At 44.8% G+C, this 21,113-nt stretch overlaps 76 non-coding genes across 76 annotated transcripts; all 76 read left to right on the plus strand.

The window, feature by feature from the left end:
• The first annotated feature begins 605 nt into the window (after nucleotides 1-605).
• trnaw-cca (transfer RNA tryptophan (anticodon CCA)) lies at nucleotides 606-677 on the plus strand. The gene has a single exon. It is a non-coding gene; the product is annotated as a tRNA-Trp (tRNA).
• A 93-nt stretch (nucleotides 678-770) lies between these two features.
• trnaw-cca (transfer RNA tryptophan (anticodon CCA)) lies at nucleotides 771-843 on the plus strand. Its single transcript has one exon. It is a non-coding gene; the product is annotated as a tRNA-Trp (tRNA).
• Nucleotides 844-935: 92 nt separating this feature from the next.
• On the plus strand, nucleotides 936-1,008 carry trnaw-cca (transfer RNA tryptophan (anticodon CCA)). The gene has a single exon. It is a non-coding gene; the product is annotated as a tRNA-Trp (tRNA).
• Nucleotides 1,009-1,434: 426 nt separating this feature from the next.
• trnaw-cca (transfer RNA tryptophan (anticodon CCA)) lies at nucleotides 1,435-1,506 on the plus strand. The gene has a single exon. It is a non-coding gene; the product is annotated as a tRNA-Trp (tRNA).
• Nucleotides 1,507-1,600: 94 nt separating this feature from the next.
• trnaw-cca (transfer RNA tryptophan (anticodon CCA)) lies at nucleotides 1,601-1,672 on the plus strand. Its single transcript has one exon. It is a non-coding gene; the product is annotated as a tRNA-Trp (tRNA).
• Nucleotides 1,673-1,766: 94 nt separating this feature from the next.
• On the plus strand, nucleotides 1,767-1,838 carry trnas-cga (transfer RNA serine (anticodon CGA)). Its single transcript has one exon. It is a non-coding gene; the product is annotated as a tRNA-Ser (tRNA).
• An 897-nt stretch (nucleotides 1,839-2,735) lies between these two features.
• trnaw-cca (transfer RNA tryptophan (anticodon CCA)) lies at nucleotides 2,736-2,807 on the plus strand. The gene has a single exon. It is a non-coding gene; the product is annotated as a tRNA-Trp (tRNA).
• Nucleotides 2,808-2,900: 93 nt separating this feature from the next.
• On the plus strand, nucleotides 2,901-2,973 carry trnaw-cca (transfer RNA tryptophan (anticodon CCA)). Its single transcript has one exon. It is a non-coding gene; the product is annotated as a tRNA-Trp (tRNA).
• Nucleotides 2,974-3,233: 260 nt separating this feature from the next.
• Nucleotides 3,234-3,305, plus strand: trnaw-cca (transfer RNA tryptophan (anticodon CCA)). The gene has a single exon. It is a non-coding gene; the product is annotated as a tRNA-Trp (tRNA).
• Nucleotides 3,306-3,399: 94 nt separating this feature from the next.
• trnaw-cca (transfer RNA tryptophan (anticodon CCA)) lies at nucleotides 3,400-3,471 on the plus strand. Its single transcript has one exon. It is a non-coding gene; the product is annotated as a tRNA-Trp (tRNA).
• A 94-nt stretch (nucleotides 3,472-3,565) lies between these two features.
• Nucleotides 3,566-3,637, plus strand: trnaw-cca (transfer RNA tryptophan (anticodon CCA)). The gene has a single exon. It is a non-coding gene; the product is annotated as a tRNA-Trp (tRNA).
• Nucleotides 3,638-3,731: 94 nt separating this feature from the next.
• On the plus strand, nucleotides 3,732-3,803 carry trnaw-cca (transfer RNA tryptophan (anticodon CCA)). The gene has a single exon. It is a non-coding gene; the product is annotated as a tRNA-Trp (tRNA).
• Nucleotides 3,804-3,897: 94 nt separating this feature from the next.
• On the plus strand, nucleotides 3,898-3,969 carry trnaw-cca (transfer RNA tryptophan (anticodon CCA)). Its single transcript has one exon. It is a non-coding gene; the product is annotated as a tRNA-Trp (tRNA).
• Nucleotides 3,970-4,229: 260 nt separating this feature from the next.
• On the plus strand, nucleotides 4,230-4,301 carry trnaw-cca (transfer RNA tryptophan (anticodon CCA)). The gene has a single exon. It is a non-coding gene; the product is annotated as a tRNA-Trp (tRNA).
• Nucleotides 4,302-4,395: 94 nt separating this feature from the next.
• trnaw-cca (transfer RNA tryptophan (anticodon CCA)) lies at nucleotides 4,396-4,467 on the plus strand. Its single transcript has one exon. It is a non-coding gene; the product is annotated as a tRNA-Trp (tRNA).
• A 94-nt stretch (nucleotides 4,468-4,561) lies between these two features.
• On the plus strand, nucleotides 4,562-4,633 carry trnaw-cca (transfer RNA tryptophan (anticodon CCA)). Its single transcript has one exon. It is a non-coding gene; the product is annotated as a tRNA-Trp (tRNA).
• A 426-nt stretch (nucleotides 4,634-5,059) lies between these two features.
• trnaw-cca (transfer RNA tryptophan (anticodon CCA)) lies at nucleotides 5,060-5,131 on the plus strand. Its single transcript has one exon. It is a non-coding gene; the product is annotated as a tRNA-Trp (tRNA).
• Nucleotides 5,132-5,225: 94 nt separating this feature from the next.
• Nucleotides 5,226-5,297, plus strand: trnaw-cca (transfer RNA tryptophan (anticodon CCA)). Its single transcript has one exon. It is a non-coding gene; the product is annotated as a tRNA-Trp (tRNA).
• A 426-nt stretch (nucleotides 5,298-5,723) lies between these two features.
• On the plus strand, nucleotides 5,724-5,795 carry trnaw-cca (transfer RNA tryptophan (anticodon CCA)). The gene has a single exon. It is a non-coding gene; the product is annotated as a tRNA-Trp (tRNA).
• A 94-nt stretch (nucleotides 5,796-5,889) lies between these two features.
• Nucleotides 5,890-5,961, plus strand: trnaw-cca (transfer RNA tryptophan (anticodon CCA)). Its single transcript has one exon. It is a non-coding gene; the product is annotated as a tRNA-Trp (tRNA).
• Nucleotides 5,962-6,220: 259 nt separating this feature from the next.
• trnaw-cca (transfer RNA tryptophan (anticodon CCA)) lies at nucleotides 6,221-6,293 on the plus strand. Its single transcript has one exon. It is a non-coding gene; the product is annotated as a tRNA-Trp (tRNA).
• A 259-nt stretch (nucleotides 6,294-6,552) lies between these two features.
• trnaw-cca (transfer RNA tryptophan (anticodon CCA)) lies at nucleotides 6,553-6,624 on the plus strand. Its single transcript has one exon. It is a non-coding gene; the product is annotated as a tRNA-Trp (tRNA).
• Nucleotides 6,625-7,050: 426 nt separating this feature from the next.
• Nucleotides 7,051-7,122, plus strand: trnaw-cca (transfer RNA tryptophan (anticodon CCA)). The gene has a single exon. It is a non-coding gene; the product is annotated as a tRNA-Trp (tRNA).
• An 897-nt stretch (nucleotides 7,123-8,019) lies between these two features.
• On the plus strand, nucleotides 8,020-8,091 carry trnaw-cca (transfer RNA tryptophan (anticodon CCA)). Its single transcript has one exon. It is a non-coding gene; the product is annotated as a tRNA-Trp (tRNA).
• Nucleotides 8,092-8,184: 93 nt separating this feature from the next.
• Nucleotides 8,185-8,257, plus strand: trnaw-cca (transfer RNA tryptophan (anticodon CCA)). Its single transcript has one exon. It is a non-coding gene; the product is annotated as a tRNA-Trp (tRNA).
• A 260-nt stretch (nucleotides 8,258-8,517) lies between these two features.
• Nucleotides 8,518-8,589, plus strand: trnaw-cca (transfer RNA tryptophan (anticodon CCA)). Its single transcript has one exon. It is a non-coding gene; the product is annotated as a tRNA-Trp (tRNA).
• A 94-nt stretch (nucleotides 8,590-8,683) lies between these two features.
• trnaw-cca (transfer RNA tryptophan (anticodon CCA)) lies at nucleotides 8,684-8,755 on the plus strand. The gene has a single exon. It is a non-coding gene; the product is annotated as a tRNA-Trp (tRNA).
• A 94-nt stretch (nucleotides 8,756-8,849) lies between these two features.
• On the plus strand, nucleotides 8,850-8,921 carry trnaw-cca (transfer RNA tryptophan (anticodon CCA)). Its single transcript has one exon. It is a non-coding gene; the product is annotated as a tRNA-Trp (tRNA).
• A 94-nt stretch (nucleotides 8,922-9,015) lies between these two features.
• On the plus strand, nucleotides 9,016-9,087 carry trnaw-cca (transfer RNA tryptophan (anticodon CCA)). The gene has a single exon. It is a non-coding gene; the product is annotated as a tRNA-Trp (tRNA).
• Nucleotides 9,088-9,181: 94 nt separating this feature from the next.
• Nucleotides 9,182-9,253, plus strand: trnaw-cca (transfer RNA tryptophan (anticodon CCA)). Its single transcript has one exon. It is a non-coding gene; the product is annotated as a tRNA-Trp (tRNA).
• A 260-nt stretch (nucleotides 9,254-9,513) lies between these two features.
• Nucleotides 9,514-9,585, plus strand: trnaw-cca (transfer RNA tryptophan (anticodon CCA)). Its single transcript has one exon. It is a non-coding gene; the product is annotated as a tRNA-Trp (tRNA).
• Nucleotides 9,586-9,679: 94 nt separating this feature from the next.
• trnaw-cca (transfer RNA tryptophan (anticodon CCA)) lies at nucleotides 9,680-9,751 on the plus strand. Its single transcript has one exon. It is a non-coding gene; the product is annotated as a tRNA-Trp (tRNA).
• Nucleotides 9,752-9,845: 94 nt separating this feature from the next.
• trnaw-cca (transfer RNA tryptophan (anticodon CCA)) lies at nucleotides 9,846-9,917 on the plus strand. Its single transcript has one exon. It is a non-coding gene; the product is annotated as a tRNA-Trp (tRNA).
• Nucleotides 9,918-10,343: 426 nt separating this feature from the next.
• trnaw-cca (transfer RNA tryptophan (anticodon CCA)) lies at nucleotides 10,344-10,415 on the plus strand. The gene has a single exon. It is a non-coding gene; the product is annotated as a tRNA-Trp (tRNA).
• Nucleotides 10,416-10,509: 94 nt separating this feature from the next.
• On the plus strand, nucleotides 10,510-10,581 carry trnaw-cca (transfer RNA tryptophan (anticodon CCA)). Its single transcript has one exon. It is a non-coding gene; the product is annotated as a tRNA-Trp (tRNA).
• A 426-nt stretch (nucleotides 10,582-11,007) lies between these two features.
• Nucleotides 11,008-11,079, plus strand: trnaw-cca (transfer RNA tryptophan (anticodon CCA)). The gene has a single exon. It is a non-coding gene; the product is annotated as a tRNA-Trp (tRNA).
• Nucleotides 11,080-11,173: 94 nt separating this feature from the next.
• trnaw-cca (transfer RNA tryptophan (anticodon CCA)) lies at nucleotides 11,174-11,245 on the plus strand. The gene has a single exon. It is a non-coding gene; the product is annotated as a tRNA-Trp (tRNA).
• Nucleotides 11,246-11,504: 259 nt separating this feature from the next.
• trnaw-cca (transfer RNA tryptophan (anticodon CCA)) lies at nucleotides 11,505-11,577 on the plus strand. The gene has a single exon. It is a non-coding gene; the product is annotated as a tRNA-Trp (tRNA).
• Nucleotides 11,578-11,836: 259 nt separating this feature from the next.
• trnaw-cca (transfer RNA tryptophan (anticodon CCA)) lies at nucleotides 11,837-11,908 on the plus strand. The gene has a single exon. It is a non-coding gene; the product is annotated as a tRNA-Trp (tRNA).
• A 94-nt stretch (nucleotides 11,909-12,002) lies between these two features.
• trnaw-cca (transfer RNA tryptophan (anticodon CCA)) lies at nucleotides 12,003-12,074 on the plus strand. Its single transcript has one exon. It is a non-coding gene; the product is annotated as a tRNA-Trp (tRNA).
• A 94-nt stretch (nucleotides 12,075-12,168) lies between these two features.
• On the plus strand, nucleotides 12,169-12,240 carry trnaw-cca (transfer RNA tryptophan (anticodon CCA)). Its single transcript has one exon. It is a non-coding gene; the product is annotated as a tRNA-Trp (tRNA).
• A 426-nt stretch (nucleotides 12,241-12,666) lies between these two features.
• trnaw-cca (transfer RNA tryptophan (anticodon CCA)) lies at nucleotides 12,667-12,738 on the plus strand. Its single transcript has one exon. It is a non-coding gene; the product is annotated as a tRNA-Trp (tRNA).
• A 94-nt stretch (nucleotides 12,739-12,832) lies between these two features.
• trnaw-cca (transfer RNA tryptophan (anticodon CCA)) lies at nucleotides 12,833-12,904 on the plus strand. The gene has a single exon. It is a non-coding gene; the product is annotated as a tRNA-Trp (tRNA).
• A 94-nt stretch (nucleotides 12,905-12,998) lies between these two features.
• On the plus strand, nucleotides 12,999-13,070 carry trnaw-cca (transfer RNA tryptophan (anticodon CCA)). Its single transcript has one exon. It is a non-coding gene; the product is annotated as a tRNA-Trp (tRNA).
• Nucleotides 13,071-13,164: 94 nt separating this feature from the next.
• Nucleotides 13,165-13,236, plus strand: trnaw-cca (transfer RNA tryptophan (anticodon CCA)). Its single transcript has one exon. It is a non-coding gene; the product is annotated as a tRNA-Trp (tRNA).
• Nucleotides 13,237-13,330: 94 nt separating this feature from the next.
• On the plus strand, nucleotides 13,331-13,402 carry trnaw-cca (transfer RNA tryptophan (anticodon CCA)). Its single transcript has one exon. It is a non-coding gene; the product is annotated as a tRNA-Trp (tRNA).
• A 93-nt stretch (nucleotides 13,403-13,495) lies between these two features.
• On the plus strand, nucleotides 13,496-13,568 carry trnaw-cca (transfer RNA tryptophan (anticodon CCA)). The gene has a single exon. It is a non-coding gene; the product is annotated as a tRNA-Trp (tRNA).
• Nucleotides 13,569-13,827: 259 nt separating this feature from the next.
• Nucleotides 13,828-13,899, plus strand: trnaw-cca (transfer RNA tryptophan (anticodon CCA)). The gene has a single exon. It is a non-coding gene; the product is annotated as a tRNA-Trp (tRNA).
• A 94-nt stretch (nucleotides 13,900-13,993) lies between these two features.
• trnaw-cca (transfer RNA tryptophan (anticodon CCA)) lies at nucleotides 13,994-14,065 on the plus strand. The gene has a single exon. It is a non-coding gene; the product is annotated as a tRNA-Trp (tRNA).
• Nucleotides 14,066-14,159: 94 nt separating this feature from the next.
• On the plus strand, nucleotides 14,160-14,231 carry trnaw-cca (transfer RNA tryptophan (anticodon CCA)). The gene has a single exon. It is a non-coding gene; the product is annotated as a tRNA-Trp (tRNA).
• A 592-nt stretch (nucleotides 14,232-14,823) lies between these two features.
• On the plus strand, nucleotides 14,824-14,895 carry trnaw-cca (transfer RNA tryptophan (anticodon CCA)). Its single transcript has one exon. It is a non-coding gene; the product is annotated as a tRNA-Trp (tRNA).
• A 94-nt stretch (nucleotides 14,896-14,989) lies between these two features.
• trnaw-cca (transfer RNA tryptophan (anticodon CCA)) lies at nucleotides 14,990-15,061 on the plus strand. The gene has a single exon. It is a non-coding gene; the product is annotated as a tRNA-Trp (tRNA).
• A 94-nt stretch (nucleotides 15,062-15,155) lies between these two features.
• trnaw-cca (transfer RNA tryptophan (anticodon CCA)) lies at nucleotides 15,156-15,227 on the plus strand. The gene has a single exon. It is a non-coding gene; the product is annotated as a tRNA-Trp (tRNA).
• A 399-nt stretch (nucleotides 15,228-15,626) lies between these two features.
• Nucleotides 15,627-15,698, plus strand: trnaw-cca (transfer RNA tryptophan (anticodon CCA)). The gene has a single exon. It is a non-coding gene; the product is annotated as a tRNA-Trp (tRNA).
• A 94-nt stretch (nucleotides 15,699-15,792) lies between these two features.
• trnaw-cca (transfer RNA tryptophan (anticodon CCA)) lies at nucleotides 15,793-15,864 on the plus strand. Its single transcript has one exon. It is a non-coding gene; the product is annotated as a tRNA-Trp (tRNA).
• Nucleotides 15,865-15,958: 94 nt separating this feature from the next.
• On the plus strand, nucleotides 15,959-16,030 carry trnaw-cca (transfer RNA tryptophan (anticodon CCA)). Its single transcript has one exon. It is a non-coding gene; the product is annotated as a tRNA-Trp (tRNA).
• Nucleotides 16,031-16,124: 94 nt separating this feature from the next.
• Nucleotides 16,125-16,196, plus strand: trnaw-cca (transfer RNA tryptophan (anticodon CCA)). Its single transcript has one exon. It is a non-coding gene; the product is annotated as a tRNA-Trp (tRNA).
• Nucleotides 16,197-16,456: 260 nt separating this feature from the next.
• Nucleotides 16,457-16,528, plus strand: trnaw-cca (transfer RNA tryptophan (anticodon CCA)). The gene has a single exon. It is a non-coding gene; the product is annotated as a tRNA-Trp (tRNA).
• Nucleotides 16,529-16,955: 427 nt separating this feature from the next.
• Nucleotides 16,956-17,027, plus strand: trnaw-cca (transfer RNA tryptophan (anticodon CCA)). The gene has a single exon. It is a non-coding gene; the product is annotated as a tRNA-Trp (tRNA).
• Nucleotides 17,028-17,121: 94 nt separating this feature from the next.
• On the plus strand, nucleotides 17,122-17,193 carry trnaw-cca (transfer RNA tryptophan (anticodon CCA)). Its single transcript has one exon. It is a non-coding gene; the product is annotated as a tRNA-Trp (tRNA).
• Nucleotides 17,194-17,287: 94 nt separating this feature from the next.
• On the plus strand, nucleotides 17,288-17,359 carry trnaw-cca (transfer RNA tryptophan (anticodon CCA)). The gene has a single exon. It is a non-coding gene; the product is annotated as a tRNA-Trp (tRNA).
• A 94-nt stretch (nucleotides 17,360-17,453) lies between these two features.
• trnaw-cca (transfer RNA tryptophan (anticodon CCA)) lies at nucleotides 17,454-17,525 on the plus strand. Its single transcript has one exon. It is a non-coding gene; the product is annotated as a tRNA-Trp (tRNA).
• Nucleotides 17,526-17,619: 94 nt separating this feature from the next.
• Nucleotides 17,620-17,691, plus strand: trnaw-cca (transfer RNA tryptophan (anticodon CCA)). The gene has a single exon. It is a non-coding gene; the product is annotated as a tRNA-Trp (tRNA).
• Nucleotides 17,692-17,786: 95 nt separating this feature from the next.
• On the plus strand, nucleotides 17,787-17,858 carry trnaw-cca (transfer RNA tryptophan (anticodon CCA)). Its single transcript has one exon. It is a non-coding gene; the product is annotated as a tRNA-Trp (tRNA).
• Nucleotides 17,859-17,952: 94 nt separating this feature from the next.
• trnaw-cca (transfer RNA tryptophan (anticodon CCA)) lies at nucleotides 17,953-18,024 on the plus strand. The gene has a single exon. It is a non-coding gene; the product is annotated as a tRNA-Trp (tRNA).
• Nucleotides 18,025-18,118: 94 nt separating this feature from the next.
• trnaw-cca (transfer RNA tryptophan (anticodon CCA)) lies at nucleotides 18,119-18,190 on the plus strand. Its single transcript has one exon. It is a non-coding gene; the product is annotated as a tRNA-Trp (tRNA).
• Nucleotides 18,191-18,615: 425 nt separating this feature from the next.
• On the plus strand, nucleotides 18,616-18,687 carry trnaw-cca (transfer RNA tryptophan (anticodon CCA)). Its single transcript has one exon. It is a non-coding gene; the product is annotated as a tRNA-Trp (tRNA).
• A 94-nt stretch (nucleotides 18,688-18,781) lies between these two features.
• trnaw-cca (transfer RNA tryptophan (anticodon CCA)) lies at nucleotides 18,782-18,853 on the plus strand. Its single transcript has one exon. It is a non-coding gene; the product is annotated as a tRNA-Trp (tRNA).
• Nucleotides 18,854-19,445: 592 nt separating this feature from the next.
• On the plus strand, nucleotides 19,446-19,517 carry trnaw-cca (transfer RNA tryptophan (anticodon CCA)). The gene has a single exon. It is a non-coding gene; the product is annotated as a tRNA-Trp (tRNA).
• A 232-nt stretch (nucleotides 19,518-19,749) lies between these two features.
• trnaw-cca (transfer RNA tryptophan (anticodon CCA)) lies at nucleotides 19,750-19,821 on the plus strand. The gene has a single exon. It is a non-coding gene; the product is annotated as a tRNA-Trp (tRNA).
• A 94-nt stretch (nucleotides 19,822-19,915) lies between these two features.
• On the plus strand, nucleotides 19,916-19,987 carry trnaw-cca (transfer RNA tryptophan (anticodon CCA)). Its single transcript has one exon. It is a non-coding gene; the product is annotated as a tRNA-Trp (tRNA).
• Nucleotides 19,988-20,081: 94 nt separating this feature from the next.
• On the plus strand, nucleotides 20,082-20,153 carry trnaw-cca (transfer RNA tryptophan (anticodon CCA)). The gene has a single exon. It is a non-coding gene; the product is annotated as a tRNA-Trp (tRNA).
• A 94-nt stretch (nucleotides 20,154-20,247) lies between these two features.
• Nucleotides 20,248-20,319, plus strand: trnaw-cca (transfer RNA tryptophan (anticodon CCA)). The gene has a single exon. It is a non-coding gene; the product is annotated as a tRNA-Trp (tRNA).
• A 93-nt stretch (nucleotides 20,320-20,412) lies between these two features.
• On the plus strand, nucleotides 20,413-20,485 carry trnaw-cca (transfer RNA tryptophan (anticodon CCA)). The gene has a single exon. It is a non-coding gene; the product is annotated as a tRNA-Trp (tRNA).
• Nucleotides 20,486-20,744: 259 nt separating this feature from the next.
• Nucleotides 20,745-20,816, plus strand: trnaw-cca (transfer RNA tryptophan (anticodon CCA)). The gene has a single exon. It is a non-coding gene; the product is annotated as a tRNA-Trp (tRNA).
• A 94-nt stretch (nucleotides 20,817-20,910) lies between these two features.
• Nucleotides 20,911-20,982, plus strand: trnaw-cca (transfer RNA tryptophan (anticodon CCA)). The gene has a single exon. It is a non-coding gene; the product is annotated as a tRNA-Trp (tRNA).
• The last annotated feature ends 131 nt before the right edge of the window (nucleotides 20,983-21,113 follow it).

Below are 21,113 nucleotides of genomic sequence, written 5' to 3' on the forward strand. Positions count from 1 at the left end.
CCAGATCAGAAGGTTGCGTGTTCAAATCACGTCGGGGTCAATCAATCCATTCTTTGATTGCAAACCTTTTGTGAAAATCAGGAATAATTACTCCTAGACTCAACATGTAGCTAAGAAACAATACAGCTGTGCGTGGCCTCGTGGCCCAACGGTAGCGCGTCTGACTCCAGATCAGAAGGTTGCGAGTTCAAATCACGTCGGGGTCAATCATTCCATTCTTTCATTGCAAACCTTTGGTGAAAATCAGGAATAATTACTCCTAGACTCAACATGTAGCTAAGAAACAATACAGCTGTGCGTGGCCTCGTGGCGCAATGGTTGCGTGTTCAAATCACGTCGGTGTCAATCAAAGCATTCTTTCATTGCAAACCTTTGGCAAAAATCAGGAATAATTACTCCTAGACTCAACATTTAGCTAAGAAACAATACAGCCGTGCGTGGCCTCGTTGCGCAACGGTAGCGCGTCTGACTCCAGATCAGAAGGTTGCGTGTTCAAATCACGTAGGGGTCAATCATTCCATTCTTTGATTGCAAACCTTTGCCAAAAATCAGGAATAATTACTCCTAGACTCAACATGTAGCTAAGAAACAATACAGCCGTGCGTGGCCTCGTGGCGCAACGGTAGCGCGTCTGACTCCAGATCAGAAGGTTGTGTGTTCAAATCACGTCGTGGTCAATCATTCCATTCTTTCATTGCAAACCTTTGGTGAAAATCAGGAATAATTACTCCTAGACTCAACATGTAGCTAAGAAACAATACAGCTGTGCGTGGCCTCGTGGCGCAACGGTAGCGCGTCTGACTCCAGATCAGAAGGTTGCGTGTTCAAATCACGTCGGGTCAATCATTCCATTCTTTCATTGCAAACCTTTGGCAAAAATCAGGAATAATTACTCCTAGACTCAACATGTAGCTAAGAAACAATACAGCTGTGCGTGGCCTCGTGGCGCAACGGTAGCGCGTCTGACTCCAGATCAGAAGGTTGCGTGTTCAAATCACGTCGGGTCAATCATTCCATTCTTTCATTGCAAACCTTTGGCAAAAATCAGGAATAATTACTCCTAGACTCAACATGTAGCTAATAAACAATACAGCTGTGCGTGGTCTCGTGGTGCAACGGTAGCGCGTCTGACTCCAGATCAGAAGGTTGCGTGTTCAAATCACGTCAGGATCAATCATTCCATTCTTTCATTGCAAACCTTTTGTGAAAATCAGGAATAATTACTCCTAGACTCAACATCTAGCTAAGAAACAATACAGTTGTTCGTGGCCTCGTGGCGCAACGGTAGCGTGTCTTGACTCCAGATCAGAAGGTTGCGTGTTCAAATCACGTCAGGATCAATCATTCCATTCTTTCATTGCAAACCTTTTGTGAAAATCAGGAATAATTACTCCTAGACTCAACATGTAGCTAAGAAACAATACACCTGTGCGTGGCCTCGTGGCGCAACGGTAGCGCGTCTGACTCCAGATCAGAAGGTTGCGTGTTCAAATCACGTCGGGGTCAATCATTCCATTCTTTCATTGCAAACCTTTTGTGAAAATCAGGAATAATTACTCCTAGACTCAACATGTAGCTAAGAAACAATACAGCTGTGCGTGGCCTCGTGGCGCAACGGTAGCGCGTCTGACTCCAGATCAGAAGGTTGCGTGTTCAAATCACGTCGGGGTCAATCATTCCATTCTTTCATTGCAAATCTTTGGTGAAAATCAGGAATAATTACTCCTAGACTCAACATGTAGCTAAGAAACATTACAGCTGTGCGTGGCCTCGTGGCCCAACGGTAGCGCGTCTGATTCGAGATCAGAAGGTTGCGTGTTCAAATCACGTCGGGGTCAATCATTCCATTCTTTCATTGCAAACCTTTGGTGAAAATCAGGAATAATTACTCCTAGACTCAACATGTAGCTAAGAAACATTACAGCTGTGCGTGGCCTCATGGCCCAACGGTAGCGCGTCTAACTCCAGATCAGAAGGTTGCGTGTTCAAATCACGTCGGGGTCAATCATTCCATTCTTTCATTGCAAATCTTTGGTGAAAATCAGGAATAATTACTCCTAGACTCAACATGTAGCTAAGAAACATTACAGCTGTGCGTGGCCTCGTGGCCCAACGGTAGCGCGTCTAACTCCAGATCAGAAGGTTGCGTGTTCAAATCACGTCGGGGTCAATCATTCCATTCTTTGATTGCAAACCTTTTGTGAAAATCAGGAATAATTACTCCTAGACTCAACATGTAGCTAAGAAACAATACAGCTGTGCGTGGCCTCGTGGCCCAACGGTAGCGCGTCTGACTCCAGATCAGAAGGTTGCGAGTTCAAATCACGTCGGGGTCAATCATTCCATTCTTTCATTGCAAACCTTTGGTGAAAATCAGGAATAATTACTCCTAGACTCAACATGTAGCTAAGAAACAATACAGCTGTGCGTGGCCTCGTGGCGCAATGGTTGCGTGTTCAAATCACGTCGGTGTCAATCAAAGCATTCTTTCATTGCAAACCTTTGGCAAAAATCAGGAATAATTACTCCTAGACTCAACATTTAGCTAAGAAACAATACAGCCGTGCGTGGCCTCGTTGCGCAACGGTAGCGCGTCTGACTCCAGATCAGAAGGTTGCGTGTTCAAATCACGTAGGGGTCAATCATTCCATTCTTTGATTGCAAACCTTTGCCAAAAATCAGGAATAATTACTCCTAGACTCAACATGTAGCTAAGAAACAATACAGCCGTGCGTGGCCTCGTGGCGCAACGGTAGCGCGTCTGACTCCAGATCAGAAGGTTGTGTGTTCAAATCACGTCGTGGTCAATCATTCCATTCTTTCATTGCAAACCTTTGGTGAAAATCAGGAATAATTACTCCTAGACTCAACATGTAGCTAAGAAACAATACAGCTGTGCGTGGCCTCGTGGCGCAACGGTAGCGCGTCTGACTCCAGATCAGAAGGTTGCGTGTTCAAATCACGTCGGGTCAATCATTCCATTCTTTCATTGCAAACCTTTGGCAAAAATCAGGAATAATTACTCCTAGACTCAACATGTAGCTAATAAACAATACAGCTGTGCGTGGTCTCGTGGCGCAACGGTAGCGTGTCTTGACTCCAGATCAGAAGGTTGCGTGTTCAAATCACGTCAGGATCAATCATTCCATTCTTTCATTGCAAACCTTTTGTGAAAATCAGGAATAATTACTCCTAGACTCAACATCTAGCTAAGAAACAACACAGCTGTGCGTGGCCTCGTGGCGCAACGGTAGCGCGTCTGACTCCAGATCAGAAGGTTGCGTGTTCAAATCACGTTGGGGTCAATCATTCCATTCTTTCATTGCAAACCTTTTGTGAAAATCAGGAATAATTACTCCTAGACTCAACATGTAGCTAAGAAACAATACAGCTGTGCGTGGCCCCTTGGCGCAACGGTAGCGCGTCTGACTCCAGATCAGAAGGTTGCGTGTTCAAATCACGTCGGGGTCAATCATTCCATTCTTTGATTACAAACCTTTGGCAAAAATCAGGAATAATTACTCCTAGACTCAACATGTAGCTAAGAAACAATACAGCTGTGCATGGCCTCGTGGCGCAACGGTAGCGCGTCTGACTCCAGATCAGAAGGTTGCGTGTTCAAATCACGTCGGGGTCAATCATTCCATTCTTTCATTGCAAACCTTTTGTTAAAATCAGGAATAATTACTCCTAGACTCAACATCTAGCTAAGAAACAATACAGCTGTGCGTGGCCTCGTGGCGCAACGGTAGCGCGTCTGACTCCAGATCAGAAGGTTGCGTGTTCAAATCACGTCGGGGTCAATCATTCCATTCTTTCATTGCAAACCTTTGGCAAAAATCAGGAATAATTACTCCTAGACTCAACATGTAGCTAAGAAACAATACAGCCGTGCGTGGCCTCGTGGCGCAACGGTAGCGCGTCTGACTCCAGATCAGAAGGTTGCGTGTTCAAATCACGTCGGGGTCAATCATTCCATTCTTTGATTGCAAACCTTTGCCAAAAATCAGGAATAATTACTCCTAGACTCAATATGTAGCTAAGAAACAATACAGCTGTGCGTGGTCTCGTGGTGCAACGGTAGCGCGTCTGACTCCAGATCAGAAGGTTGCGTGTTCAAATCACGTCAGGATCAATCATTCCATGCTTTCATTGCAAACCTTTTGTGAAAATCAGGAATAATTACTCCTAGACTCAACATGTAGCTAAGAAACAATACAGCTGTGCGTGACCTCGTGGCGCAACGGTAGCGCGTCTGACTCCAGATCAGAAGGTTGCGTGTTCAAATCACGTCGGGGTCAATCATTCCATTCTTTCATTTCAAACCTTTTGTGAAAATCAGGAATAATTACTCCTAGACTCAACATCTAGCTAAGAAACAATACAGCTGTGCGTGGCCTCGTGGCGCAACGGTAGCGCGTCTGACTCCAGATCAAAAGGTTGCGTGTTCAAATCACGTCGGGGTCAATCATTCCATTCTTTGATTGCAAACCTTTTGTGAAAATCAGGAATAATTACTCCTAGACTCAACATGTAGCTGAGAAACAATGCAGGTGTGCGTGGCCTCGTGGCGCAACGGTAGCGCGTCTGACTCCAGATCAGAAGGTTGCGTGTTCAAATCACGTTGGGGTCAATCATTCCATTCTTTCATTGCAAACCTTTTGTGAAAATCAGGAATAATTACTCCTAGACTCAACATGTAGCTAAGAAACAATACAGCTGTGCGTAGCCTCGTGGCCCAACGGTAGCGCGTCTGACTCCAGATCAGAAGGTTGCGTGTTCAAATCACGTCAGGATCAATCATTCCATTCTTTAATTGCAAACCTTTTGTTAAAATCAGGAATAATTACTCCTAGACTCAACATGTAGCTAAGAAACAATACAGCTGTGCGTAGCCTCGTGGCCCAACGGTAGCGCGTCTGACTCCTGATCAGAAGGTTGCGTGATCAAATCACGTCAGGATCAATCATTCCATTCTTTAATTGCAAACCTTTTGTTAAAATCAGGAATAATTACTCCTAGACTCAACATGTAGCTAAGAAACAATACAGCTGTGCATGGCCTTGTGGCGCAACGGTAGCGCGTCTGACTCCAGATCAGAAGGTTGCGTGTTCAAATCACGTCGGGGTCAATCATTCCATTCTTTCATTGCAAACCTTTGGCAAAAATCAGGAATAATTACTCCTAGACTCAACATGTAGCTAAGAAACAATACAGCTGTGCGTAGCCTCGTGGCGCAACGGTAGCGCGTCTGACTCCAGATCAGAAGGTTGCGTGTTCAAATCACGTCGGGGTCAATCATTCCATTCTTTCATTGCAAACCTTTTGTGAAAATCAGGAATAATTACTCCTAGACTCAACATGTAGCTAAGAAACAATACAGCTGTGCGTAGCCTCGTGGCCCAACGGTAGCGCGTCTGACTCCAGATCAGAAGGTTGCGTGTTCAAATCACGTTGGGGTCAATCATTCCATTCTTTCATTGCAAACCTTTTGTGAAAATCAGGAATAATTACTCCTAGACTCAATATGTAGCTAAGAAACAATACAGCTGTGCGTAGCCTCGTGGCCCAACGGTAGCGCGTCTGACTCCAGATCAGAAGGTTGCGTGTTCAAATCACGTCAGGATCAATCATTCCATTCTTTAATTGCAAACCTTTTGTTAAAATCAGGAATAATTACTCCTAGACTCAACATGTAGCTAAGAAACAATACAGCTGTGCGTGACCTCGTGGCGCAACGGTAGCGCGTCTGACTCCAGATCAGAAGGTTGCGTGTTCAAATCACGTCGGGGTCAATCATTCCATTCTTTCATTGCAAACCTTTGGCAAAAATCAGGAATAATTACTCCTAGACTCAACATTTAGCTAAGAAACAATACAGCCGTGCGTGGCCTCGTGGCGCAACGGTAGCGCGTCTGACTCCAGATCAGAAGGTTGCGTGTTCAAATCACGTCGGGGTCAATCATTCCATTCTTTGATTGCAAACCTTTGCCAAAAATCAGGAATAATTACTCCTAGACTCAACATGTAGCTAAGAAACAATACAGCCGTGCGTGGCCTCGTGGCGCAACGGTAGCGCGTCTGACTCCAGATCAGAAGGTTGGGTGTTCAAATCACGTCGGGGTCAATCATTCCATTCTTTCATTGCAAACCTTTTGTTAAAATCAGGAATAATTACTCCTAGACTCAACATGTAGCTAAGAAACAATACAGTTGTACATGGCCTCGTGGCGCAACGGTAGCGCGTCTGACTCCAGATCAGAAGGTTGCGTGTTCAAATCACGTCGGGTCAATCATTCCATTCTTTCATTGCAAACCTTTGGCAAAAATCAGGAATAATTACTCCTAGACTCAACATGTAGCTAAGAAACAATACAGCTGTGCGTGGTCTCGTGGTGCAACGGTAGCGCGTCTGACTCCAGATCTGAAGGTTGCGTGTTCAAATCACGTCAGGATCAATCATTCCATTCTTTCATTGCAAACCTTTTGTGAAAATCAGGAATAATTACTCCTAGACTCAACATATAGCTAAGAAACAATACAGCTGTGCGTGACCTCGTGGCGCAACGGTAGCGCGTCTGACTCCAGATCAGAAGGTTGCGTGTTCAAATCACGTCGGGGTCAATCATTCCATTCTTTCATTGCAAACCTTTTGTGAAAATCAGGAATAATTACTCCTAGACTCAACATGTAGCTAAGAAACAATACAGCTGTGCGTGGCCCCTTGGCCCAACGGTAGCGCGTCTAACTCCAGATCAGAAGGTTGCGTGTTCAAATCACGTCGGGGTCAATCATTCCATTCTTTCATTGCAAATCTTTGGTGAAAATCAGGAATAATTACTCCTAGACTCAACATGTAGCTAAGAAACATTACAGCTGTGCGTGGCCTCGTGGCCCAACGGTAGCGCGTCTAACTCCAGATCAGAAGGTTGCGTGTTCAAATCACGTCGGGGTCAATCATTCCATTCTTTGATTGCAAACCTTTTGTGAAAATCAGGAATAATTACTCCTAGACTCAACATATAGCTAAGAAACAATACAGCTGTGCGTGACCTCATGGCGCAACGGTAGCGCGTCTGACTCCAGATCAGAAGGTTGCGTGTTCAAATCACGTCGGGGTCAATCATTCCATTCTTTCATTGCAAACCTTTTGTGAAAATCAGGAATAATTACTCCTAGACTCAACATGTAGCTAAGAAACAATACAGCTGTGCGTGGCCCCTTGGCCCAACGGTAGCGCGTCTAACTCCAGATCAGAAGGTTGCGTGTTCAAATCACGTCGGGGTCAATCATTCCATTCTTTCATTGCAAATCTTTGGTGAAAATCAGGAATAATTACTCCTAGACTCAACATGTAGCTAAGAAACATTACAGCTGTGCGTGGCCTCGTGGCCCAACGGTAGCGCGTCTAACTCCAGATCAGAAGGTTGCGTGTTCAAATCACGTCGGGGTCAATCATTCCATTCTTTGATTGCAAACCTTTTGTGAAAATCAGGAATAATTACTCCTAGACTCAACATGTAGCTAAGAAACAATACAGCTGTGCGTGGCCTCGTGGCCCAACGGTAGCGCGTCTGACTCCAGATCAGAAGGTTGCGAGTTCAAATCACGTCGGGGTCAATCATTCCATTCTTTCATTGCAAACCTTTGGTGAAAATCAGGAATAATTACTCCTAGACTCAACATGTAGCTAAGAAACAATACAGCTGTGCGTGGCCTCGTGGCGCAATGGTTGCGTGTTCAAATCACGTCGGTGTCAATCAAAGCATTCTTTCATTGCAAACCTTTGGCAAAAATCAGGAATAATTACTCCTAGACTCAACATTTAGCTAAGAAACAATACAGCCGTGCGTGGCCTCGTTGCGCAACGGTAGCGCGTCTGACTCCAGATCAGAAGGTTGCGTGTTCAAATCACGTAGGGGTCAATCATTCCATTCTTTGATTGCAAACCTTTGCCAAAAATCAGGAATAATTACTCCTAGACTCAACATGTAGCTAAGAAACAATACAGCCGTGCGTGGCCTCGTGGCGCAACGGTAGCGCGTCTGACTCCAGATCAGAAGGTTGTGTGTTCAAATCACGTCGTGGTCAATCATTCCATTCTTTCATTGCAAACCTTTGGTGAAAATCAGGAATAATTACTCCTAGACTCAACATGTAGCTAAGAAACAATACAGCTGTGCGTGGCCTCGTGGCGCAACGGTAGCGCGTCTGACTCCAGATCAGAAGGTTGCGTGTTCAAATCACGTCGGGTCAATCATTCCATTCTTTCATTGCAAACCTTTGGCAAAAATCAGGAATAATTACTCCTAGACTCAACATGTAGCTAATAAACAATACAGCTGTGCGTGGTCTCGTGGCGCAACGGTAGCGTGTCTTGACTCCAGATCAGAAGGTTGCGTGTTCAAATCACGTCAGGATCAATCATTCCATTCTTTCATTGCAAAAATTTTGTGAAAATCAGGAATAATTACTCCTAGACTCAACATCTAGCTAAGAAACAACACAGCTGTGCGTGGCCTCGTGGCGCAACGGTAGCGCGTCTGACTCCAGATCAGAAGGTTGCGTGTTCAAATCACGTTGGGGTCAATCATTCCATTCTTTCATTGCAAACCTTTTGTGAAAATCAGGAATAATTACTCCTAGACTCAACATGTAGCTAAGAAACAATACAGCTGTGCGTGGCCCCTTGGCGCAACGGTAGCGCGTCTGACTCCAGATCAGAAGGTTGCGTGTTCAAATCACGTCGGGGTCAATCATTCCATTCTTTGATTACAAACCTTTGGCAAAAATCAGGAATAATTACTCCTAGACTCAACATGTAGCTAAGAAACAATACAGCTGTGCATGGCCTCGTGGCGCAACGGTAGCGCGTCTGACTCCAGATCAGAAGGTTGCGTGTTCAAATCACGTCGGGGTCAATCATTCCATTCTTTCATTGCAAACCTTTTGTTAAAATCAGGAATAATTACTCCTAGACTCAACATCTAGCTAAGAAACAATACAGCTGTGCGTGGCCTCGTGGCGCAACGGTAGCGCGTCTGACTCCAGATCAGAAGGTTGCGTGTTCAAATCACGTCGGGGTCAATCATTCCATTCTTTCATTGCAAACCTTTGGCAAAAATCAGGAATAATTACTCCTAGACTCAACATGTAGCTAAGAAACAATACAGCCGTGCGTGGCCTCGTGGCGCAACGGTAGCGCGTCTGACTCCAGATCAGAAGGTTGCGTGTTCAAATCACGTCGGGGTCAATCATTCCATTCTTTGATTGCAAACCTTTGCCAAAAATCAGGAATAATTACTCCTAGACTCAATATGTAGCTAAGAAACAATACAGCTGTGCGTGGTCTCGTGGTGCAACGGTAGCGCGTCTGACTCCAGATCAGAAGGTTGCGTGTTCAAATCACGTCAGGATCAATCATTCCATGCTTTCATTGCAAACCTTTTGTGAAAATCAGGAATAATTACTCCTAGACTCAACATGTAGCTAAGAAACAATACAGCTGTGCGTGACCTCGTGGCGTAACGGTAGCGCGTCTGACTCCAGATCAGAAGGTTGCGTGTTCAAATCACGTCGGGGTCAATCATTCCATTCTTTCATTTCAAACCTTTTGTGAAAATCAGGAATAATTACTCCTAGACTCAACATCTAGCTAAGAAACAATACAGCTGTGCGTGGCCTCGTGGCGCAACGGTAGCGCGTCTGACTCCAGATCAAAAGGTTGCGTGTTCAAATCACGTCGGGGTCAATCATTCCATTCTTTGATTGCAAACCTTTTGTGAAAATCAGGAATAATTACTCCTAGACTCAACATGTAGCTGAGAAACAATACAGGTGTGCGTGGCCTCGTGGCGCAACGGTAGCGCGTCTGACTCCAGATCAGAAGGTTGCGTGTTCAAATCACGTTGGGGTCAATCATTCCATTCTTTCATTGCAAACCTTTTGTGAAAATCAGGAATAATTACTCCTAGACTCAACATGTAGCTAAGAAACAATACAGCTGTGCGTAGCCTCGTGGCCCAACGGTAGCGCGTATGACTCCAGATCAGAAGGTTGCGTGTTCAAATCACGTCAGGATCAATCATTCCATTCTTTAATTGCAAACCTTTTGTTAAAATCAGGAATAATTACTCCTAGACTCAACATGTAGCTAAGAAACAATACAGCTGTGCGTAGCCTCGTGGCCCAACGGTAGCGCGTCTGACTCCTGATCAGAAGGTTGCGTGATCAAATCACGTCAGGATCAATCATTCCATTCTTTAATTGCAAACCTTTTGTTAAAATCAGGAATAATTACTCCTAGACTCAACATGTAGCTAAGAAACAATACAGCTGTGCATGGCCTTGTGGCGCAACGGTAGCGCGTCTGACTCCAGATCAGAAGGTTGCGTGTTCAAATCACGTCGGGGTCAATCATTCCATTCTTTCATTGCAAACCTTTGGCAAAAATCAGGAATAATTACTCCTAGACTCAACATGTAGCTAAGAAACAATACAGCTGTGCGTAGCCTCGTGGCGCAACGGTAGCGCGTCTGACTCCAGATCAGAAGGTTGCGTGTTCAAATCACGTCGGGGTCAATCATTCCATTCTTTCATTGCAAACCTTTTGTGAAAATCAGGAATAATTACTCCTAGACTCAACATGTAGCTAAGAAACAATACAGCTGTGCGTAGCCTCGTGGCCCAACGGTAGCGCGTCTGACTCCAGATCAGAAGGTTGCGTGTTCAAATCACGTTGGGGTCAATCATTCCATTCTTTCATTGCAAACCTTTTGTGAAAATCAGGAATAATTACTCCTAGACTCAATATGTAGCTAAGAAACAATACAGCTGTGCGTAGCCTCGTGGCCCAACGGTAGCGCGTCTGACTCCAGATCAGAAGGTTGCGTGTTCAAATCACGTCAGGATCAATCATTCCATTCTTTAATTGCAAACCTTTTGTTAAAATCAGGAATAATTACTCCTAGACTCAACATGTAGCTAAGAAACAATACAGCTGTGCGTGACCTCGTGGCGCAACGGTAGCGCGTCTGACTCCAGATCAGAAGGTTGCGTGTTCAAATCACGTCGGGGTCAATCATTCCATTCTTTCATTGCAAACCTTTGGCAAAAATCAGGAATAATTACTCCTAGACTCAACATTTAGCTAAGAAACAATACAGCCGTGCGTGGCCTCGTGGCGCAACGGTAGCGCGTCTGACTCCAGATCAGAAGGTTGCGTGTTCAAATCACGTCGGGGTCAATCATTCCATTCTTTGATTGCAAACCTTTGCCAAAAATCAGGAATAATTACTCCTAGACTCAACATGTAGCTAAGAAACAATACAGCCGTGCGTGGCCTCGTGGCGCAACGGTAGCGCGTCTGACTCCAGATCAGAAGGTTGGGTGTTCAAATCACGTCGGGGTCAATCATTCCATTCTTTCATTGCAAACCTTTTGTTAAAATCAGGAATAATTACTCCTAGACTCAACATGTAGCTAAGAAACAATACAGTTGTACATGGCCTCGTGGCGCAACGGTAGCGCGTCTGACTCCAGATCAGAAGGTTGCGTGTTCAAATCACGTCGGGTCAATCATTCCATTCTTTCATTGCAAACCTTTGGCAAAAATCAGGAATAATTACTCCTAGACTCAACATGTAGCTAAGAAACAATACAGCTGTGCGTGGTCTCGTGGTGCAACGGTAGCGCGTCTGACTCCAGATCTGAAGGTTGCGTGTTCAAATCACGTCAGGATCAATCATTCCATTCTTTCATTGCAAACCTTTTGTGAAAATCAGGAATAATTACTCCTAGACTCAACATATAGCTAAGAAACAATACAGCTGTGCGTGACCTCGTGGCGCAACGGTAGCGCGTCTGACTCCAGATCAGAAGGTTGCGTGTTCAAATCACGTCGGGGTCAATCATTCCATTCTTTCATTGCAAACCTTTTGTGAAAATCAGGAATAATTACTCCTAGACTCAACATATAGCTAAGAAACAATACAGCTGTGCGTGACCTCGTGGCGCAACGGTAGCGCGTCTGACTCCAGATCAGAAGGTTTCGTGTTCAAATCACGTCGGGGTCAATCATTCCATTCTTTCATTGCAAACCTTTTGTGAAAATCAGGAATAATTACTCCTAGACTCAACATCTAGCTAAGAAACAATACAGCTGTGCGTGACCTCGTGGCGCAACGGTAGCGCGTCTGACTCCAGATCAGAAGGTTGCGTGTTCAAATCACGTCGGGGTCAATCATTCCATGCTTTCATTGCAAATCTTTTGTGAAAATCAGGAATAATTACTCCTAGACTCAACATGTAGCTAAGAAACAATACAGCTGTGCATAGCCTCGTGGCCCAACGGTAGCGCGTCTGACTCCAGATCAGAAGGTTGCGTGTTCAAATCACGTCAGGATCAATCATTCCATTCTTTAATTGCAAACCTTTTGTTAAAATCAGGAATAATTACTCCTAGACTCAACATGTAGCTAAGAAACAATACAGCTGTGCATAGCCTCGTGGCCCAACGGTAGCGCGTCTGACTCCAGATCAGAAGGTTGCGTGTTCAAATCACGTCAGGATCAATCAATCCATTCTTTAATTGCAAACCTTTTGTTAAAATCAGGAATAATTACTCCTAGACTCAACATCTAGCTAAGAAACAATACAGCTGTGCGTGGCCTCGTGGCGCAACGGTAGCGCGTCTGACTCCAGATCAGAAGGTTGCGTGTTCAAATCACGTCGGGGTCAATCATTCCATTCTTTCATTGCAAACCTTTTGTGAAAATCAGGAATAATTACTCCTAGACTCAACATGTAGCTAAGAAACAATACAGCTGTGCATAGCCTCGTGGCGCAACGGTAGCGCGTCTGACTCCAGATCAGAAGGTTGCGTGTTCAAATCACGTCGGGGTCAATCATTCCATTCTTTCATTGCAAACCTTTTGTGAAAATCAGGAATAATTACTCCTAGACTCAACATCTAGCTAATAAACAATACAGCTGTGCGTGGCCTCTTGGCGCAACGGTAGCGCGTCTGACTCCAGATCAGAAGGTTGCGTGTTCAAATCACGTCGGGGTCAATCATTCCATTCTTTCATTGCAAACCTTTTGTGAAAATCAGGAATAATTACTCCTAGACTCAACATGTAGCTAAGAAACAATACAGCTGTGCGTGGCCTCGTGGCGCAACGGTAACGCGTCTGACTCCAGATCAGAAGGTTGCGTGTTCAAATCACGTCGGGGTCAATCATTCCATTCTTTCATTGCAAACCTTTGGCAAAAATCAGGAATAATTACTCCTAGACTCAACATTTAGCTAAGAAACAATACAGCCGTGCGTGGCCTCGTGGCGCAACGGTAGCGCGTCTGACTCCAGATCAGAAGGTTGCGTGTTCAAATCACGTCGGGGTCAATCATTCCATTCTTTCATTGCAAACCTTTTGTTAAAATCAGGAATAATTACTCCTAGACTCAACATGTAGCTAAGAAACAATACAGTTGTACATGGCCTCGTGGCGCAACGGTAGCGCGTCTGACTCCAGATCAGAAGGTTGCGTGTTCAAATCACGTCGGGTCAATCATTCCATTCTTTCATTGCAAACCTTTGGCAAAAATCAGGAATAATTACTCCTAGACTCAACATGTAGCTAAGAAACAATACAGCTGTGCGTGGTCTCGTGGTGCAACGGTAGCGCGTCTGACTCCAGATCTGAAGGTTGCGTGTTCAAATCACGTCAGGATCAATCATTCCATTCTTTCATTGCAAACCTTTTGTGAAAATCAGGAATAATTACTCCTAGACTCAACATATAGCTAAGAAACAATACAGCTGTGCGTTACCTCGTGGCGCAACGGTAGCGCGTCTGACTCCAGATCAGAAGGTTGCGTGTTCAAATCACGTCGGGGTCAATCATTCCATTCTTTCATTGCAAACCTTTTGTGAAAATCAGGAATAATTACTCCTAGACTCAACATATAGCTAAGAAACAATACAGCTGTGCGTGACCTCGTGGCGCAACGGTAGCGCGTCTGACTCCAGATCAGAAGGTTGCGTGTTCAAATCACGTCGGGGTCAATCATTCCATTCTTTCATTGCAAACCTTTTGTGAAAATCAGGAATAATTACTCCTAGACTCAACATCTAGCTAAGAAACAATACAGCTGTGCGTGACCTCGTGGCGCAACGGTAGCGCGTCTGACTCCAGATCAGAAGGTTGAGTGTTCAAATCACGTCGGGGTCAATCATTCCATGCTTTCATTGCAAACCTTTTGTGAAAATCAGGAATAATTACTCCTAGACTCAACATGTAGCTAAGAAACAATACAGCTGTGCATAGCCTCGTGGCCCAACGGTAGCGCGTCTGACTCCAGATCAGAAGGTTGCGTGTTCAAATCACGTCAGGATCAATCATTCCATTCTTTAATTGCAAACCTTTTGTTAAAATCAGGAATAATTACTCCTAGACTCAACATGTAGCTAAGAAACAATACAGCTGTGCATAGCCTCGTGGCCCAACGGTAGCGCGTCTGACTCCAGATCAGAAGGTTGCGTGTTCAAATCACGTCAGGATCAATCATTCCATTCTTTAATTGCAAACCTTTTGTTAAAATCAGGAATAATTACTCCTAGACTCAACATGTAGCTAAGAAACAATACAGCTGTGCATAGCCTCGTGGCCCAACGGTAGCGCGTCTGACTCCAGATCAGAAGGTTGCGTGTTCAAATCACGTCAGGATCAATCATTCCATTCTTTAATTGCAAACCTTTTGTTAAAATCAGGAATAATTACTCCTAGACTCAACATCTAGCTAAGAAACAATACAGCTGTGCGTGGCCTCGTGGCGCAACGGTAGCGCGTCTGACTCCAGATCAGAAGGTTGCGTGTTCAAATCACGTCGGGGTCAATCATTCCATTCTTTCATTGCAAACCTTTTGTGAAAATCAGGAATAATTACTCCTAGACTCAACATCTAGCTAATAAACAATACAGCTGTGCGTGGCCTCTTGGCGCAACGGTAGCGCGTCTGACTCCAGATCAGAAGGTTGCGTGTTCAAATCACGTCGGGGTCAATCATTCCATTCTTTCATTGCAAACCTTTTGTGAAAATCAGGAATAATTACTCCTAGACTCAACATGTAGCTAAGAAACAATACAGCTGTGCGTGGCCTCGTGGCGCAACGGTAACGCGTCTGACTCCAGATCAGAAGGTTGCGTGTTCAAATCACGTCGGGGTCAATCATTCCATTCTTTCATTGCAAACCATTGGCAAAAATCAGGAATAATTACTCCTAGACTCAACATCTAGCTAAGAAACAATACAGCTGTGCGTGGCCTCGTGGCGCAACGGTAGCGCGTCTGACTCCACATCAGAAGATTGCATGTTCAAATCACGTCGGGGTCAATCATTCCATTCTTTGATTGCAAACCTTTTGTGAAAATCAGGAATAATTACTCCTAGACTCAACATGTAGCTAAGAAACAATACAGCTGTGCGTGACCTCGTGGCGCAACGGTTGCGTGTTCAAATCACGTCGGTGTCAATCAAAGCATTCTTTCATTGCAAACCTTTTGTTAAAATCAGGAATAATTACTCCTAGACTCAACATCTAGCTAAGAAACAATACAGCTGTGCGTGGCCTCGTGGCGCAACGGTAGCGCGTCTGACTCCAGATCAGAAGGTTGCGTGTTCAAATCACGTCGGGGTCAATCATTCCATTCTTTCATTGCAAACCTTTTGTGAAAATCAGGAATAATTACTCCTAGACTCAACAACTAGCTAAGAAACAATACAGCTGTGCGTGGCCTCGTGGCGCAACGGTAGCGCGTCTGACTCCAGATCAGAAGGTTGCGTGTTCAAATCACGTCGGGGTCAATCATTCCATTCTTTCATTGCAAACCTTTTGTGAAAATCAGGAATAATTACTCCTAGACTCAACAACTAGCCAAGAAACAATACAGCTGTGCGTGGCCTCGTGGCGCAACGGTAGCGCGTCTGACTCCAGATCAGAAGGTTGCGTGTTCAAATCACGTCGGGGTCAATCATTCCATTCTTTCATTGCAAACTTTTTGTGAAAATCAGGAATATTTACTCCTAGACTCAACATGTAGCTAAGAAACAATACAGCTGTGCGTGGCCTCGTGGCGCAACGGTAGCGCGTCTGACTCCAGATCAGAAGGTTGCGTGTTCAAATCACGTCGGGGTCAATCATTCCATTCTTTCATTGCAAACCTTTTGTGAAAATCAGGAATAATTACTCCTAGACTCAACATGTAGCTAAGAAACAATACAGCTGTGCGTGACCTTGTGGCGCAACGGTTGCGCGTCTGACTCCAGATAAGAAGGTTGCGTGTTCAAATCACGTCGGGGTCAATCATTCCATTCTTTCATTGCAAACTTTTTGTGAAAATCAGGAATATTTACTCCTAGACTCAACATGTAGCTAAGAAACAATACAGCTGTGCGTGGCCTCGTGGCGCAACGGTAGCGCGTCTGACTCCAGATCAGAAGGTTGCGTGTTCAAATCACGTCGGGGTCAATCATTCCATTCTTTCATTGCAAACCTTTTGTGAAAATCAGGAATAATTACTCCTAGACTCAACATGTAGCTAAGAAACAATACAGCTGTGCGTGGCCTCGTGGCGCAACGGTAGCGCGTCTGACTCCAGATCAGAAGGTTGCGTGTTCAAATCACGTCAGGATCAATCATTCCATTCTTTCATTGCAAACCTTTTGTGAAAATCAGGAATAATTACTCCTAGACTCAACATCTAGCTAAGAAACAATACAGCTGTGCGTGGCCTCGTGGCGCAACGGTAGCGTGTCTTGACTCCAGATCAGAAGGTTGCGTGTTCAAATCACGTTGGGGTCAATCATTCCATTCTTTCATTGCAAACCTTTTGTGAAAATCAGGAATAATTACTCCTAGACTCAACATGTAGCTAAGAAACAATACAGCTGTGCGTGACCTCATGGCGCAACGGTAGCGCGTCTGACTCCAGATCAGAAGGTTGCGTGTTCAAATCACGTCGGGGTCAATCATTCCATTCTTTCATTGCAAACCTTTTGTGAAAATCAGGAATAATTACTCCTAGACTCAACATGTAGCTAAGAAACAATACAGCTGTGCGTGGCCCCTTGGCGCAACGGTAGCGCGTCTGACTCCAGATCAGAAGGTTGCGTGTTCAAATCACGTCGGGGTCAATCATTCCATTCTTTGATTACAAACCTTTGGCAAAAATCAGGAATAATTACTCCTAGACTCAACATGTAGCTAAGAAACAATACAGCTGTGCATGGCCTCGTGGCGCAACGGTAGCGCGTCTGACTCCAGATCAGAAGGTTGCGTGTTCAAATCACGTCGGGGTCAATCATTCCGTTCTTTCATTGCAAACCTTTTGTTAAAATCAGGAATAATTACTCCTAGACTCAACATCTAGCTAAGAAACAATACAGCTGTGCGTGGCCTCGTGGCGCAACGGTAGCGCGTCTGACTCCAGATCAGAAGGTTGCGTGTTCAAATCACGTCGGGGTCAATCATTCCATTCTTTGATTGCAAACCTTTTGTGAAAATCAGGAATAATTACTCCTAGACTCAACATGTAGCTAAGAAACAATACAGCTGTGCATGGCCTCGTGGCGCAACGGTAGCGCGTCTGACTCCAGATCAGAAGGTTGCGTGTTCAAATCACGTCGGGGTCAATCATTCCATTCTTTTAATTGCAAACCTTTTGTGAAAATCAGGAATAATTACTCCTAGACTCAACATGTAGCTAAGAAACAATACAGCTGTGCATGGCCTCGTGGCGCAACGGTAGCGCGTCTGACTCCAGATCAGAAGGTTGCGTGTTCAAATCACGTCGGGGTCAATCATTCCATTCTTTCATTGCAAACCTTTGGCAAAAATCAGGAATAATTACTCCTAGACTCAACATTTAGCTAAGAAACAATACAGCCGTGCGTGGCCTCGTGGCGCAACGGTAGCGCGTCTGACTCCAGATCAGAAGGTTGCGTGTTCAAATCACGTCGGGGTCAATCATTCCATTCTTTGATTGCAAACCTTTGCCAAAAATCAGGAATAATTACTCCTAGACTCAACATGTAGCTAAGAAACAATACAGCCGTGCGTGGCCTCGTGGCGCAACGGTAGCGCGTCTGACTCCAGATCAGAAGGTTGCGTGTTCAAATCACGTCGGGGTCAATCATTCCATTCTTTCATTGCAAACCTTTTGTTAAAATCAGGAATAATTACTCCTAGACTCAACATGTAGCTAAGAAACAATACAGTTGTACATGGCCTCATGGCGCAACGGTAGCGCGTCTGACTCCAGATCAGAAGGTTGCGTGTTCAAATCACGTCGGGTCAATCATTCCATTCTTTCATTGCAAACCTTTGGCAAAAATCAGGAATAATTACTCCTAGACTCAACATGTAGCTAAGAAACAATACAGCTGTGCGTGGTCTCGTGGTGCAACGGTAGCGCGTCTGACTCCAGATCAGAAGGTTGCGTGTTCAAATCACGTCAGGATCAATCATTCCATGCTTTCATTGCAAACCTTTTGTGAAAATCAGGAATAATTACTCCTAGACTCAACATGTAGCTAAGAAACAATACAGCTGTGCGTGACCTCGTGGCGCAACGGTAGCGCGTCTGACTCCAGATCAGAAGGTTGCGTGTTCAAATCACGTCGGGGTCAATCATTCCATTCTTTCATTGCAAACCTTTTGTGAAAATCAGGAATAATTACTCCTAGACTCAACATGTAGCTGAGAAACAATACAGGTGTGCGTGGCCTCGTGGCGCAACGGTAGCGCGTCTGACTCCAGATCAGAAGGTTGCGTGTTCAAATCACGTTGGGGTCAATCATTCCATTCTTTCATTGCAAACCTTTTGTGAAAATCAGGAATAATTACTCCTAGACTCAACATGTAGCTAAGAAACAATACAGCTGTGCGTAGCCTCGTGGCCCAACGGTAGCGCGTCTGACTCCAGATCTGAAGGTTGTGTGTTCAAATCACGTTGGGGTCAATCATTCCATTCTTTCATTGCAAACCTTTTGTGAAAATCAGGAATAATTACTCCTAGACTCAACATGTAGCTAAGAAACAATACAGCTGTGCGTAGCCTCGTGGCCCAACGGTAGCGCGTCTGACTCCAGATCAGAAGGTTGCGTGTTCAAATCACGTCAGGATCAATCATTCCATTCTTTAATTGCAAACCTTTTGTTAAAATCAGGAATAATTACTCCTAGACTCAACATGTAGCTAAGAAACAATACAGCTGTGCGTGGCCTCGTGGCCCAACGGTAGCGCGTCTGACTCCAGATCAGAAGGTTGCGTGTTCAAATCACGTCGGGGTCAATCATTCCATTCTTTGATTACAAACCTTTGGCAAAAATCAGGAATAATTACTCCTAGACTCAACATGTAGCTAAGAAACAATACAGCTGTGCATGGCCTCGTGGCGCAACGGTAGCGCGTCTGACTCCAGATCAGAAGGTTGCGTGTTCAAATCACGTCGGGGTCAATCATTCCATTCTTTCATTGCAAACCTTTTGTGAAAATCAGGAATAATTACTCCTAGACTCAACATCTAGCTAAGAAACATACAGCTGTGCGTGGCCTCGTGGCGCAATGGTTGCGTGTTCAAATCACGTCGGGGTCAATCATTCCATTCTTTCATTGCAAACCTTTTGTTAAAATCAGGAATAATTACTCCTAGACTCAAAATCTAGCTAAGAAACAATACAGCTGTGCGTGGCCTCGTGGCGCAACGGTAGCGCGTCTGACTCCAGATCAGAAGGTTGCGTGTTCAAATCACGTCGGGGTCAATCATTCCATTCTTTCATTGCAAACCTTTGGCAAAAATCAGGAATAATTACTCCTAGACTCAACATTTAGCTAAGAAACAATACAGCCGTGCGTGGCCTCGTGGCGCAACGGTAGCGCGTCTGACTCCAGATCAGAAGGTTGTGTGTTCAAATCACGTCGGGGTCAATCATTCCATTCTTTCATTGCAAACCTTTTGTTAAAATCAGGAATAATTACTCCTAGACTCAACATCTAGCTAAGAAACAATACAGCTGTGCGTGGCCTCGTGGCGCAACGGTAGCGCGTCTGACTCCAGATCAGAAGGTTGCGTGTTCAAATCACGTCGGGGTCAATCATTCCATTCTTTCATTGCAAACCTTTGGCAAAAATCAGGAATAATTACTCCTAGACTCAACATCTAGCTAAGAAACAATACAGCTGTGCGTGGCCTCGTGGCGCAACGGTAGCGCGTCTGACTCCAGATCAGAAGGTTGCGTGTTCAAATCACGTCGGGGTCAATCATTCCATTCTTTCATTGCAAACCTTTGGCAAAAATCAGGAATAATTACTCCTAGACTCAACATTTAGCTAAGAAACAATACAGCCGTGCGTGGCCTCGTGGCGCAACGGTAGCGCGTCTGACTCCAGATCAGAAGGTTGCGTGTTCAAATCACGTCGGGTCAATCATTCCATTCTTTCATTGCAAACCTTTGGCAAAAATCAGGAATAATTACTCCTAGACTCAACATGTAGCTAAGAAACAATACAGCTGTGCGTGGTCTCGTGGTGCAACGGTAGCGCGTCTGACTCCAGATCTGAAGGTTGCGTGTTCAAATCACGTCAGGATCAATCATCCCATGCTTTCATTGCAAACCTTTTGTGAAAATCAGGAATAATTACTCCTAGACTCAACATATAGCTAAGAAACAATACAGCTGTGCGTGACCTCGTGGCGCAACGGTAGCGCGTCTGACTCCAGATCAGAAGGTTGTGTGTTCAAATCACGTCGGGGTCAATCATTCCATGCTTTCATTGCAAACCTTTTGTGAAAATCAGGAATAATTACTCCTAGACTCAACATGTAGCTAAGAAACAATACAGCTGTGCGTGACCTCGTGGCGCAACGGTAGCGCGTCTGACTCCAGATCAGAAGGTTGCGTGTTCAAATCACGTCGGGGTCAATCATTCCATTCTTTCATTGCAAACCTTTTGTGAAAATCAGGAATAATTACTCCTAGACTCAACATGTAGCTAAGAAACAATACAGCTGTGCGTGGCCTCGTGGCCCAACGGTAGCGCGTCTGACTCCAGA

Source organism: Pseudorasbora parva, chromosome 16 (genome assembly GCF_024679245.1).
Source record: "Pseudorasbora parva isolate DD20220531a chromosome 16, ASM2467924v1, whole genome shotgun sequence".
Taxonomy (NCBI): Eukaryota; Metazoa; Chordata; class Actinopteri; order Cypriniformes; family Gobionidae; genus Pseudorasbora; species Pseudorasbora parva.